Consider the following 15,796-nt stretch of genomic DNA (forward strand, 5'->3'; position numbering starts at 1 on the left):
GTATCATCTTACTGTGGGTAGGTTCCCACCGTGGTTTTTCCCTTAACCAAGTTTTTGACATCAAAATCTTGGTGTTGTGTGTTGTGCTTTCAATTTGCTTATCTGTCTTATTACTGCAGTTTATCATAAATGTGTTTTGTGATTAAGTTTGGTGTTTTGGTGAAGACTGATTCTCCCCCCCCCCCCCCGCCGCCTCTTAGTCTTCCTTCTTGGTTGTTGCTAACATCTGCCAGAAGAGGCCTCCAAAAATATAGCACCCATTTGTGAAGATCAAGCAAAGAAGGGAAAAGGTTACAGTAGAATCAACACATCAGACCCCTGCGTTGATAGAAGTCCTCATTTTCCACTACTTATGTTAGTTCAATTTTTTTTTTAAATTTGCTCCATGACTTATTTTACATGAAATTTCTCTTACAACTTTCACTACATTATGAAAACTAAGGTTTACATTCCCAAACTTAAAATTCAAACATTTATTAAAAAAATTAGAATTATCGTGCATTCAAATTCATCCAAGTCAATAAAAAACAAATCCATTTTTTTCCAAAAGATTATATCTTTCCCTAGTTCTCCCAACCTTTCTTATTTGACCAAATCCTAGGTTTTTAACCTTAATTCCTAATATCAAATTTGAACATTTGACAATATACCTTAATAATACCAAAACCTAGGCTTTAACTTTAATTCTCAATCCCAAATGTGAGCATTTTATAATCCAATTTAATAAAGATTAAAATCATTCTTTAGCATTCTCTAATATTATATTTTATTCATAAATAGATTTACTTTTGAACCCCTAAAGAATTCATTATTCAAGACTATGTTTCTTCTCTAACATGTCAACATAAAATTCATACATAGAATTCATTCAACATATATTGATAAGAAAACAAAGGTGAAAGTGTTGAAGAATGAGTATGGTTCCCCTTGCACCATTTACTACAACAATGAGACAAAATGAATGTTTTACATGTAACAAATCTCTCTATGAAAATAAAATATGGAGATATGGACAAATATGTAAACAACGGGATGGAATTGAGCAAAGTTTGCATCTAATGCATGGTTACATTCATGAAGAAGAAATAGTGGTCAATCCAACAAGATGGAATTGAGAAAAGTTTGCATCTAATGCATGGTTACATTCATGAAGAAGAAATAGTGGTCAATCCAAGAAAGGTAATTCAATGGAAAATGACACCAATGAAGATCCAAACTCATTAAAAGCTCAAGATTCACTTAATATCTGAGGGGAGCACATTTTAGTGTCTTTTATTATGTCATGATTAGTTATTCCTTTGTTATTTGTGAGGATTCCTAGGTGAGCTCTTATATTGTTTATGGATCTTTAGCTTTTGTAAGGGTCTTGTATTATTTATGGCTTTTAGCTTTTGTAAGGGTCTTGTATTATTTATGATTATTTACCCGTTGTAAGGATTTTGTATTATTTATGGCTCTTTAGCTTTTGTAAGTGTGGGGTCCCTTAATAACACTTTAGTATAATAAAAAATATTCAACATAGATTCACAAAAAATATTTTATTCATTAATTTTCATAATGCAATATTCTCTAAAAAAAATTCATGCACAAGAATCTAACATTTTCAAATTTAGATGTGTACATCTTCAAACTTAAACTTATAAAATCCAAGTAGATGTTAAACCCTTGGTGTACAAAACTCTTAAATCCAAAGGTACTTGAAATCCTCAAAACCATTCAAAATCTTTGAGTGTGAATGCTTTTTATTATTATAAGCAGGAAAACAAGGGTGTTGACCCTATATACAAACAACTTGTAGGTAGCATAAAAGAAAGGCAACAAAACAAGGGTGTTGACCCTATACAAGCAAAACAACAATAGATCTGGAAACAAGGACAAAGCTATGCCCAAAAGCAGTAGAAAAGGATCCTAGAGGTACCCCTGCATCCACAAGACTAGCATCATCAGAGGCCCTAGCTAGATCACAATTTGTAGCAGCAGGTGTAGTATCCTTACCAACCAAAATTGCAAAAGACGAAGTCCCAACCCCACCACAAGCCCAGAGCCAAGCAGGCCAGAGATTGTAGGGGAGAGAGAGATGTTGCAAGAGTAGACACAATCAAAATATCCACTGCACGAGCAAATGCAATGGTTACTACAGAGGTAGATGCAGGAACAAAAACATTCAAAATCATCGCTCTCAAATCAAAATACCAACTTATATAAAACAAAATTATAAGTGTGTATATTTATTCTTTTCTAAACCATCAAATTTATAAAATCCCATTATATATAAAAGCTTTCTTGGGAACCCAAAAAAAAACACTTTAATATACTAATAAAGTCACATACAATCCTCTTAATAATATGTTTTTAATTCCCCCCATTTATAAGGTTCAATAAGGTAATCTACTTTCGATTGTTAGAAAAGATATGAAACAAATTCCTTTTTTTCTAAGGTGGATTAAGATAAATTTTCGGGTAGCATGGGGCAACCTCAAAATGCTTGAGGTAGTGTGTCTCATTAGGAACCACAATGGGAAAATCTTGATGATGGCAAGAAAGAGATTGGGGAAAACAACCATTCAAATGGCACTACTAGGGCTATGGAAAGGAAGTTAAAATGCAACAGAGTTTATTTGGAAGGGGATTCACAACTCATAGTAAACATCATCCAAATTGGGAAAACACCCAACTAGAAGCTAAGGAAATGGATTCAAAAGATCAAGGAGTTAAATAAATTGTATAATGATTTCATCATATCCCGTGTGTTTTAAGAAGTCAACGCATTGGTTGATGGCATTGCCAAGACAACGGTTGAAATGATAGCAAAGGAAATAGAGGTCAAATCACTACGTGATTGACACAAATATTGCAGAGCTCATGGGTTCACAAGCTTGCATTAACGGTTGAATGAAAAAGAAAGGACATCAAACCATAATGAGGAAGAAAGAAAAGTTATGGGATGTACAATGCCACGTTGTCAAATGATGGGCTTGGCTTTTATATTGATGAAAAGATTAACACTAGGGGAGAGGAGCCAGTACATGCTCACCCTAACTTCATGCTTCTCAAAATCATATGTGGACATTTCAAAATTTTCTCAATTTTACACAGCAACTTACTTGTCAAGTCCCCTATTTTAAAACAAAATTTTAAGTCCACACGGTCAAATATGATGCCACATCAGCATGCATTTTTGTGAAGGTGTCCGAAATGGTCCCAAATTGTCATAAGACCCATACGTGTGCACTAAGTTATGTTTACTTGTGTGATGATGTGGCATCACATCATTGGTTTTTTTTTAATTTTAAAGGTTCTTTTTGGGGGATAAGCATTGACATGACATTTTTAGGGCACCACTATTGGTCTAAAAGTGTCCATGTACTATAACATGTATTGATACCCCTATCACCTATTGGTCCCTATCCCCTATCGCATTGTAAGATTTGGCTAGGACAGATGAACACAATTGTTTGTTTGAAATCTAGAAAGCGATAGATGGATTTTTGGGGGGACATCTTGAAGAGAAGGCTCATGGAGGTGTTCAAAACCAGGGTTGGGGTGGTCCTCCATGCCCTACACATGGTATTAGGAGACGAATACCTAAACGTCAATGATAGATACTATGTTAACATAGATATTGCCCTGATGGTTTTAGCAATGTTGTTGGATGCAAGTGAAGAAAAGGAAATGGTGGAAGCCATCATGTCTTGACTAGTGTGGTCACGATGGTGTGAAGATTTGAAAGGATATTTGCAACATGCAAGTTTGACTAGTGGTTTTGGATAGAAGAATGTGGTCGTAGATTGGAATAGTGGAGAACATCTCGTTGGTATAGTTTGTGGTCAAGGGAGTGGGGATGGATGTCAATATGTGAAGAAACCATGCATAGATAGGTATCAACTTCCTTAAGAGTTTCATGGAAGGGGTTGTGGCTAGAGACATAAGTTGGTCATTTTCCCTAATGGACTATATCGTAATGGTGGAGGATGATGACAAGAAAGGGAAACAAGCAAAAGTTGTAAGTTTTGGTTTAAAATTAGATGTGATATAGGTCTAAGTAATTGTGATAGTTGATAAGAAGAACATGCACACATTAAATATATGTATAGGAGAATGAGCCAAATTTTCTATATGGGCTTCTTTGTTGTAACAAAATATATGCAAGTCTCAAACTAATCTCTGGGGCTTACTATGTAAAAAAAATTGGGAATTAATAAAGGGGTGTGATCCAAAGTGTCACATTAATTGATCAAAAAATAATATGTTTTTAATTCATACTCTTCTCTCAGCTTTAAAAATGAAAATGATAGAGGAGATATTTTGGTGAAATGGTGGAGCATCTTGCTTGTAGTGCCAACAACCAAGGTTCGAACCTTGTGGGTCACTCTCTACCACGTCAACAATGAAGATTGCTTATATTGGTGTTAACGCCCCGATTTTAAGGGGAGACCCTTTGGTGAAATAGTGGGGCTTCTTTCATATATTGTCAACAACCAAGGTTCAATCCTAACATGATTGCTCTCTACCATGTTAAGAATGGAGATTTCTTGCCTTGATATTTACACATTTAAAAAAAAATTAAGACGAGACCCTTTGGTGAAATGATGGGGCTTCTTGTCTATAGTGCCAACAACAAAGGTACAAACCTCACAAGGCCACTCTCTATCATGTCAATAATGGACATTGCTTACCTTGGTGTTAAAACACCAAAAAAATTTAAGACAACAAGATGCCTTCCACCTCTTCCACTTGTTGCTTTCCTATCTTGCTTGAAGCGGATTCAAATGCGTTCTATTACAACCTTGGCTTTGATGACTCTTGGCACTTTGTTTGAAGGTGTTCTAGTCCTATTGTCCCTAAGGTTTTAGCTCAGCTTTTGCTTGGTGATTTGGTCGACTCTAGCATCCCTAAGGTTTCACCTCTACCTTCACCTGTTGATATGATTGACTTTAGTGTTTGTAGGGTTTTGCCTCCACATGCGCTTGGGATTTCTCTTGTTTCTATTTCTCTAGTACCTACTATCGATGAACAAAGCTTTATTTAGGGGGCTAGGTTTGTTCATGCTCACCCATTGAGGGAGAAGTCTCAAAAATCTCATCCCAACCATGGTGATTTGTGATGAGGATGTGGTGGGAAGTGTTGATTTCTACCAATGTAGAGGTCTATGTAGATTATCCAACTTTTGGCCCTCTCTTCTGCATAATTAGGTGTTGGATTGCTCCAAACCTCTTGTGCTAATAAGATAGAGCTCTTATCTTATGTTAAAAAAAAAATTGTTGCTTCCTTTACTTTTTCTAAGGATAGAAACTTGGTGTTGGGTGAGTCATGTATTTAAGGAGAGCACTCTCTCTCTCTCAATTAAACCCTATTCAACCTCATATGACCCCCTTACCAAACCACTTAATGTATGCTCAGCACGGGTTAGGCTCTTAAATCTCTCAAATTCAATTTTGGTAGGATTCTAATTACAAGGCCATTGGAAATTTTGTCAATTGCTTCTTGAAGGTTAACAATTCATGGGACATTCTACCTTTGCTCGCATACTGGTGGATATTTAAATCTACAAGCCTCTTCATGATGATGTGGTTTTGATGGTTGAGGATAGGCCTTGGAGTCAACCACTTGATTATGATTTTCCCTTTCAAATGTCATTATTGCTTCTCGATTGGTCTCGGCTACAACTTGTCCATTCTTGCATTAAAAGGCGTTGCTACATGGTGGAGGAATGTTAATAATGATCACTTGACTATCTAGCCCCCTACTTATCCATTGTTGACACCTTTCAAAATGATGATGAGTCCTTAGTTTCTTGTGCGGTGTTATCGTGCCTTATAGACCCTGTTGGTGAACCTCATTACTCGCATCCTGATTCAACTTTAGCTTCAGCTCAACTCCAAACTCCTCACTTAACTATCTAGGCTCCTACTTCTCCATTGGTTGACTCCTTTCAAAATGATGATGAGTCCTTAGTTTCTTGTGAGGTGTTATCGTGCCCTATAGACCCTATTGGTGAACCTCATTACTCTCATCCTGATTCAACTTTAGCTTCAGCTCAACTCCAAACTCCTCACATGGTGGAAGGCCACCATTTGCCTCACCATCCTAATTGACACATTGGCAGGCTCTCTAAGGGGGTTCATCCTCTTACTTCTCCTTGTAACAAAATTTTGGATGCTAGTATTCCTAGAACTATTGTTAGAAGAAGGAAGAACGATCATTCTATTTTTTCTTCCCAAACTCATGCTCAAGTGGTGGGTGAAAGGTCAACTTGCTTCAAACCTAGGATGGCCCCAATTTGTAGGCATGTTGAACAGATTGGCACAGTTGTTCAGGTGCAAGAGAATCCAATGGTATAAGGGAAATCTTGCATCACCTAGAAGAATTGCATTTTCCTTTTGTTTTGTAGGTTTCTTTAGTTTCTTTGGAGCCCATAATGACAATTATGAGGTGCACAAGGATCAAAAATTAGATAAGGCCAAAAATTATCAATTACTATTTTTATTAAGTCAACCTATATGAGTACATATGGACATGAAAACTTACCCCAAGAAGCGAAATTAAAAATAAAGTGAATGGTGAAAGAATTATCTCAATATCTTGTGTCGTTTGGAAAAGATTAAAGTTTTTCTCATAAAATATTCATATGCAATTTCAAACTCAGATTTGAAGCCATTAGAAGCCTTGCAAAAGCTTGAAAAGTGAATGAAATGATCTTTAAATTATTTTTGACATTGTAAATATCTTTGCAAGATTTCCAAAAATATATTATAATAGCCAATTGGAAACCCAAGTCAAAGTTAATGGCTCTCAAAATTTGTAATACCAAAACTCAAGTTTCAAATGAAAAATCTTACTAGATGGGAAAATGAACAATTGGACTGTCGGACGCCAAAACATGGGAGTTACACTTTCTAAAACATCCTAAGGCAATTATTGGTTGCAAATAAAGAGGTGATTGGAGATTGCAGAAAATAGCTCCATTAGTGCAAATTGTGACTAAATTATAGAGTTTTCTTAGAGAGTTGATTTTCATTGTAATGTGTAAAGCCCATGTGGTTGTATCCTTGTAATTCATAACTCTGTAATTTTATCTTATTGAAGAAATTTAAAGTGGGTCGTTTTCCTTCTTGCATTTTTTGTGTTAATATTGTTAGACAGCTCAGATAACTGGTGAACAACTGAGAGGGGGGGTGAATCAGTTGTTAACAGATTATAGAACTTTAAGCATTAAAACCTTATTACCGGAATAGCTAATATAACAGTTAAGCATAAATATAATCCACGAAACATTTACCAACCATCCACAAAAGATAACACCAAGATTTGTACGTGAAAAACCTGGTAAAGGTAAAAACCACGGTGAGAAGCCTACCCACAGTCAAATAATACTTATGCAGTAAGTATGTGATTACATAAAGAGGGGACTACACATGCAAGAAGGCCAACAACCTAGAGCGCACTACTCATCACAAAAGGAGCCTCATTGACTACAAAATAAATCCAAACTACAATCCGGAAAGAAGAATGAACCGCAAGAATAGCATCTCCTATGCCTGAATACAGTTCTAGTTAAGCTCAATACCAAAGGTCTTAAACCTCTTTCACCAACCCAATTCAATCACTTATGATCGACAAAAACCTCTGCATATGATTACAACCTTATTCGCACACAGATAATCCTATATCCCAAAAACCCATATGCCCATGAATATCCCCCATGATCTACAAAGAGATCTTACATCATATTTATACCAACCTAGGACCTAAACAATTAGGTCGGCCACCTAAAAGATAAAGCAATAAATTCATAACATAAACCTGCAATCCAATGATCAACCAAGTCGGCCTAAGACCGAAACAACATAATCCAATCAATAGATCCAACCGGTAACGCATCGGGATCATCCACCAACACATTACATAAACCAGTCCATAACATAGTCGAATAAGATAGCATTAGGTCCGGACCCAAATCCAACACCAACGATCAACAAGAACACAAACAAGATAACCACCAGCATCCCAAAAGCCTTCTAGAAATCGCGCCAACACCACTTATCATGTGCATCAAAAGATCTTCAACAAAGCTCTGTCGATAAAATCCTTATCGGTGACCAAAAGGCTTACTAGAACAAATGATAGCGCTTGGGTCATCAAATCACGAACCAACTGATCATGATACACATCTGAATAGCATGAATGACATTTCCAAACCAATTCCACAAACCGAAGCATACCGAAGCATATTGGATCAATATCATAACCCAACTGCTCTACCAAAACCTACCGGAAAACGGTAAACAACCAAAACAGTCGATTTTGCCATCAATGACAAAACATCTATGCAACACATAATCAATTCCTCTGATTGCCAACAAATATATCTATTGGTGTGTTATGTGCAAGTGCTCAATGGAATAGCCCTTCATTATGTTCTTTTAGTGGTGTTGTTTCTTTCATATTCATGACCTATTTAGGCCTACTTCACCTTGCCTTTAGGCAACTTTGTTGAGAGTCGAGACCTTTGTTTCCCATTTTTTTTCTTTTTGTGCTTTGTATAAGGGTCTAGGCCCTTTTAAAATCCCTACTTACCTTAATAAAAAAACAAATGATAATAATAAGAATAATTCAATTCTAACTTATTAATTACTTTTAAGGAAAAACTTTTTATTCTAAAACAAATAAAGAGTTAATATTTGATAATTTTCTTTAAGTTTTAAATTCCTTCAAAAACTTATTTTAGAATGGTGTGTTTATTTAATTTAAATAAAGAATTAGTTGTATCCTTTTTATTTCAATTCTAATCTAAAATTTTGCACCATTTATAATCTGAAATAAGAATTAGGTGCATCTTCATTCTAAGTATTTTTGTTGTAAATTAATTATGGTACATTTATGATTATATCACGGATCATGCGCTTAAAATGTTGATGTTTTAAGTTATCATGCTCGCATGTCTAGATAGTTTATAAAGGTTAAAATGTTCAATTATGCCTAACACACTTCTATCTAACAACACCATGTTCATAATTTCATGTGATTTTATTTCGCACTATAACTCTTTATCACTTGATTCTTATGTTCATTAAAGGCAACAATAAGAGACCCTTGCTTCATCTTGTACACATGCTTTCATGTTCATAACTTAGTATTATTATCTTTCTCACACAATGACATCTTTACATTATAACACTAAAGTTTTAATTGCTTCTAACTTTCTCTCATTTCTCCTAATTCCTTGCATCACTTAATATCACTAGCGTTACTCGTGTACTAACTAGCTCATTATCCCTTTCATGTCAATGGAGTTCAATTATCACATTTCTTCCTCTTTGGAAAATATTGAATTCCTTTATTAGAGCAAATACCTTATCCTTTTTGATGTTTGATTGTTGGCATCTCAAGCAATTGTGGTTTATACCTATTTAAAAATCTTTTGACTGATGTCTTGATTTTTTTTCTAAATATTGTAAATTCCAAGACAAAGCACCCAACACAAAGAGAATGTACCAAATTGATATCCTTGTATCATTTTTACGTAGAATTATTTTACTTTATTGTTAGGTGTTTGTTTTATTGTTGCAAGCATCTTCATAACAATTCACATACAAGTAAAATTGGAGGCAAAATGTAATGATAAAATTAAATATATTGCACATTTCATGCCTTCATCAAGTTGAATTTCATGCAATAAATATAGTGTGCAAGTGGCATATTCTAGTGTAAAAGTCAACAAGTGACATAAATCTAATCTAATTTCATCTACACACATCCCCAACAACTATAGTCCTAATCCCCAATTCATTCATCTACTATCCCATGTCAAATCACAAAACTAACCCACTTTCAAAATACAATTTCAAATTTAGGCCCTTTCTAATTACCTGAACCAATCATTATCTATCAACTTATACAAGTTAAACTTGTACTAGAGCATTGTATCTAAGAACAAACCTTAATTCATTTCAAATCATCAAAATTCAAAAGCTTTTCTTTCTAACTTTCAACATCAATTAGAGAGCATATTAAAGCATCAACATTGCACCATTAACTCGCATCAACATTGCACTATTAACTCACATCAACATCTTAGGCATCACTACATGCTTCTTGCCTTCAATCCCTTTTACCAAATTATTAAATTAAAAAGGGTTTAACCAAATGAGAATTATCTTAGCCTAAAAAATGTCTACCAACACCCAACTCTTAGAAAACACAAGGGCTAACATCATGGCAAACAAATCCCAAAATGTTCATATTTAGCTAAGCTCGTGTTCATGGGTAGATTCAAATCCATAATTGCAAAAAAGTTAGTTATGCAATTATAGTAGTGAACCAAAATGACAAATGGAGAATTTCCACAATTCAAAACACAAGTCTTGTCAAAGTGGCAAATTATGTCGCAACATCTATCATATCTTCATTGAGTTTACAATTAAGTACATTTATTTTATTTTTGTACATTTATTTCAAGAGCATTCAATCTCAACTCATTAAATAGCTAGGGTTGCTTGCTCCAATGTATCATTTAACACTAGACTACACAAAAAGGTTATTTATTTTTCCTTCCAAATTTATACAAGCACGTTAATGCTCTGAAATCAAATTATCATAAATAAAAATAGACATGTATGTGCTATAATGAATTATATTCCCTAATAAATTTATTGAACTTATAATTGTAATTTTTTCCATCACCGAAAGGGTTGTAGTTCAATCAATTGGGCACAATTATTGAGGAATATGATATATTTTTTGCTTGCATCATCCACCAAGTTTCAAATCCCCTAAGGGGCGAGGTCAAGGTCATGTCTTACGTAACTTTTGTAAAATGGATACACCTCAATCCTTGCTCTTAATTAGAGAGTTCTCAACTTGGACTTGTCTTCCTATATTATGTAGGAAAAACAACTTGGGTTTTACATAAACCCTCCATATAGATGGATCAATGGATGGATAAATAGTTAGATCAATGGACAGATAGATAGATAGATATAGATAGATAGGCAAATATATATATATATATATATATATATATAGAGAGAGAGAGAGAGAGAGAGAGAGAGAGAGAGATTTTATGTCTAACCCAAGTCATTTTCCCTACCCAATACATAACTAAGGGGTAGTATCTATTTGATTTATATATTAGCTTAGCATAGAATCATGCTATTGTACTAAGTAGAAAAAACAACCGAGATTTCACTAAAAACCGCTCAAGATTGTCAAATCCAAATAGTTTTTCTTACAAAACACAATGGTTGAGGGTATCCACACACACACATGCATACATTATGTGTATACATGTACCTACCTGCAATATGTACATACATGCATGCATTATGTATGTACATACCTACCTACAATACATGCATATATAAATATTTTGAATGGATTCCCTCAACTATTGGATTTTATAGAATATACAACATGCATGCATGCATATATATTTACCCGCCTACCTAACATATGTAGGTAGGTGCATGTCCACATTTACATACCTAACATATTTAGATAGGTGCATGTCCACATTTACATACCTATCATATGTATGCAAGTACATACACGAACAATTGTATGAACCTCCCTACAAACCTACATATGTGATATTTTGAATGGATTCCCTCAACTATTGGATTTTATAGAATATACAACATGCATGCATGCATATATATTTACCCACCTACCTAACATATGTAGGTAGTTGCATGTCCACATTTACATACCTAACATATGTAGATAGGTGCATGTCCACATTTACATACCTATCATATGTATGCAAGTACATACACGAACAATTGTATGAACCTTCCTACAAACCTACATATGTGATGGGAATTAAAGCATCTCAACTTTAGCCATTCCTAACATTGTATTTATTTATTTAATACCTTAATTGTATTTTCTTACTCATCATATTTTGTCATCTAGTGTGACATGGCATGGTGATTTGTCTCCTTGCTAAGAGGTAACATGCAAGGTGACAAAGATGTATTTCGTCCCTATATGGGAAAGTAAGCATCCCACTTTAGTCGAGATATTTTGTCATGTATCATCTTAGAAACCTATGCAAGTCATTATTGTATGACAGATTATGACAACTTTCCATGACAAGTTGAACAATTGTTAGAAGGCATGTTGCATGCAAAAAAAATGGACAACTAAGTCTAAAGGCATGTAAGAGGGGTTAGAAAGTGATGTACAAGTGGCATTTGCATGCTTAGAGGTGGTTGAAAAATGTGCCACAAGGTTTTAGACTCCCACCTCTTTTGGCTTTATCTAGAAGCTACATCAAACTTGTAAATCTCTATAAATTGTACGTCTTCTATGTGGGTTTTAGAAGAGGAGGAAAATATTTCTTTTTAGGGTTATGCTATTGGATTTCTTCTAGAAGAGCAAGATGTAGCCACACCATGTAAAAGCTTAAAGCCCGCAAGTGTATTGCAACAATTCAGTGGTTTGATGCTTCATAGTGGGATTTTTTACTCAAAAGGGCTTTCCCCATATATATATCGGTGTTTCTTCTCTTCTATTCTTCCTTCTTACTCTTTTAAGGGTTGATTTACATGTAGGTAAGCTACCAAAATTTTGTTAGAACTGCTAACTACATCATCGTTTATCTATGTTCCACTCTAATGGCTTAGTAGTATGTGCTTTTATCAAGATCTTGAACATCTGATTTAAAAGAAAGCCAAAGGATACTAAAGGTGTATACTGGATCTCCAAGATATTTGTGTGTTCATATTTCCCTTTCAACACGTACATATATATGAACAATGACAATATAGAAACCCTTACATTAACTCGAAGGCGCCAGTACCTTCAATTGTATAAGAACCATACAAACCAATTCCCAAACTCCAAAATACAAAACAAGTCGGGCAAAACTTTTTATCGAAGTTCGAAATTTGCAAATTTTGAAATTTTCTCAAATAGATTGCGTACTGCCAAATTATATCGAACACATACTAAAAAATAGCGGCATAAATAATGAAGATTGGAATATCATCTTTCTCTTCTAAGAATCCTCCCTATTTGGTAAATGGGGCAGAAAATTAACATCCAACACTAAAATGCCAAACCCAACCCACTAAATTGGCACCTGCAAATGCTACTACCATTGCCCTTGTACCACTCTCATAATGCCGGCACAAACCTAATTAGCCCTATCTGATGTTTTTTTCATGGGCACATAATAATTGTTTTAGATGGCCGACCGGCCTTAGGGTAGTGCCATCACTGCTTTGCTCGTGAAGCCATTACAACAAGTCCCTCCTTGGATACAAAAGCCTTGTACATATCTGGGTAAACCCCAATGATACTTTTAGTTTTAAGTAAATAAGACTCAGAACATTTATTAGGACATAAACATATGCAGAGCTCAAGTTCATTATATAGATGACAGAACCTAAGTTATTTTAAATTCAAACTAGGTAATTTTTTTCAAACTAAAAACAAAAATCAATCCGTATCACCACAAAAGTAGATTTATCATCATCTATAACTTGTAAAAACTAGTAAAAATTATATTAAAACTTCAGTTGCTAAGTAATATTCTCTGATTTGATTTTGTAGTAAAAGAAACAATGAACAAGACTCCAAAAGTGTGATTGGAGCCCAAATGGCTCAAAACCATTTTATTGGTTCAAAAGAAGCACGTTTGCCCTCAGATGTTTACCATTTAATCGTGGGCTAAGTCACAAATCAAGTGATTAGAAATGAAAAATGAATTTGAATTTCATCGTTGTCTCAATGGCCTCGCATTTGGAAACAAGTCAATTTCCAAGAGACGTAATAGTCTGACTAAAATACATGTTTAACATTCCCACATTTGTAATGGTAATTCAGTGTTTCACATGTATCAAACATCCAAAGCCAAAGTAAAACAACAGAATTCAAATTCAGAATGAAACTTAAATATTCAAATACTTCACTAAAGACAGTATGTTGTGAAGTATTACAAGAAGATTTATTGGAAGTCAAGATTTAGACGCATTCAAATTAGTTACGAACAAAATAAATAATAGTGAATCATTATATCAACGACAGGGCTTGGTGTATAGCTACTGCAATCTTTGGCCTTGTCTTCCCAACCTACACAAATGGGCTTCTTCGAGGCCTATTGTTGAGAGCAAGATCAAGTTCTTCCCATGTGCAAGGAGTTTCTTCATCATGTATTTTGACTCTTCAAAGAATAGGAATTTGGAGCGTGACGGTAAGTTATGGTTATCGGGCAAGCACTCTCTCCATCAAACATTGGTCTGCCTCCTTTAACCTTCTTTTTGAACCTCTAAATGTGAGACTTGTGTGGGTTAGACTTTTAAATCTCTCTCTCTCTCCAGTTTGAGGATTCATGCTATGAGGCCATAGGCAAGTCTATCAGACACTTCCTGGAGGTCCACTCAACCACTTCCTACATGGGGCACTCTGATTTTGCTTGTACTGTGGTGAACATTGATATCTCCAAACCTCTTCATGAGGATATGGTTTTGATAGTTAGTTCAACTCAAGAAAAGGCATTGGACACAACCACTTGAATATGAGGGTCTCCCGTTCAGATGTAGATGATGCTTTACCATCACACTCAAAGCTATTGATTGTCCTCTCTGAACATAACGGTGTAATGACATTATTGAAAAATGTCAATGAAAACCACTTGACTATTCATGCCCCAATCCTCTACTTCTCTATCAGCTCCAATTGGAGAACCTCCTCTTTCAATCATTTAGCATGTTATGTCGTTGGCTCAAAACAGCTTCAGCCTACTCGTGCAGTGGCAGCTCATCGATCTGCTCCTTTGCACTTAAATGGGCAATCTATGGAGGAATCCCCACAAGCTTCTCCCTATTCTGATGACTTGCAGAATAATATCTCTTGGACTGTTGTTACAAGAAGGAAGAGAGATATTCTTAACTCGATCTCCCAAACTCATGCTTGACTGAAAGATGTGAGGCCAAACAGAGTCGGATCTGGTATTGTTTGAGTGGGGCCCCAGGGTCCCAAGCCAGATATTTGTTGGTTGTGATTGTATAAGGCAGCTTGGCTGCAGTTGCATCTCACTGTTCTTAGTCTTGTTGAGTGGTTTGGTTTGTCCCATAGTTCATAATGGTACTTGTTCCCTTTGTCTTTCGGCTATTTTGTTTTACAAGGGTTTGGGGCCTTTCAATCCCATTTTTTATCAATATCAAAAAAAGTGGATCATTAGCCTAGTTCAAAACATACTGTTAAATAAAAATTCAGTTTACAAATAAAGGGAAACCTAAAACCTCATACAAAGTTATTTCCTTAAACTTTGTATAATAATGGATCTGTAACAAGAAGAAGTTATGCTAGCGGAAGAACAAACCTATGGATCAAAAAGATATCAATAAGTATACTATGAACCATTGTCAGGAAGCCTGTCTTGTGAGTGCATTACCATATATTACTCGATACCAGCAATTTGAATGTTCAGTATATGGATTAGTAAATGTCTCAATGGATATCAACATCCATGGAATGAAAATCTTGAAATATAAACATTTCAAGAACCTGTGATTCAATAATGAGTAACATACAGAAATGAACACATAGCTTCAGAAATTGGAAACCAGAGTTTGAGCCTTGGAGAAAAACATAAGAGAAATGGTGACATAAGCATAGGATGGGATACAACAAAAATGATAATTCAAAGAAAAACATTCTTAAGACAAGACCGCTCTGTACAAAAAGAGTAGTAAAATTCCAAACGAGCATGGACTTTAAATTTAATAGATAGATGCTCAGAATAATGAGCATCATGTATCAATATATGTACAAAAGTTAGTTGAGTTTA

This window comes from Cryptomeria japonica, chromosome 3 (genome assembly GCF_030272615.1).
Source record: "Cryptomeria japonica chromosome 3, Sugi_1.0, whole genome shotgun sequence".
Taxonomy (NCBI): Eukaryota; Viridiplantae; Streptophyta; class Pinopsida; order Cupressales; family Cupressaceae; genus Cryptomeria; species Cryptomeria japonica.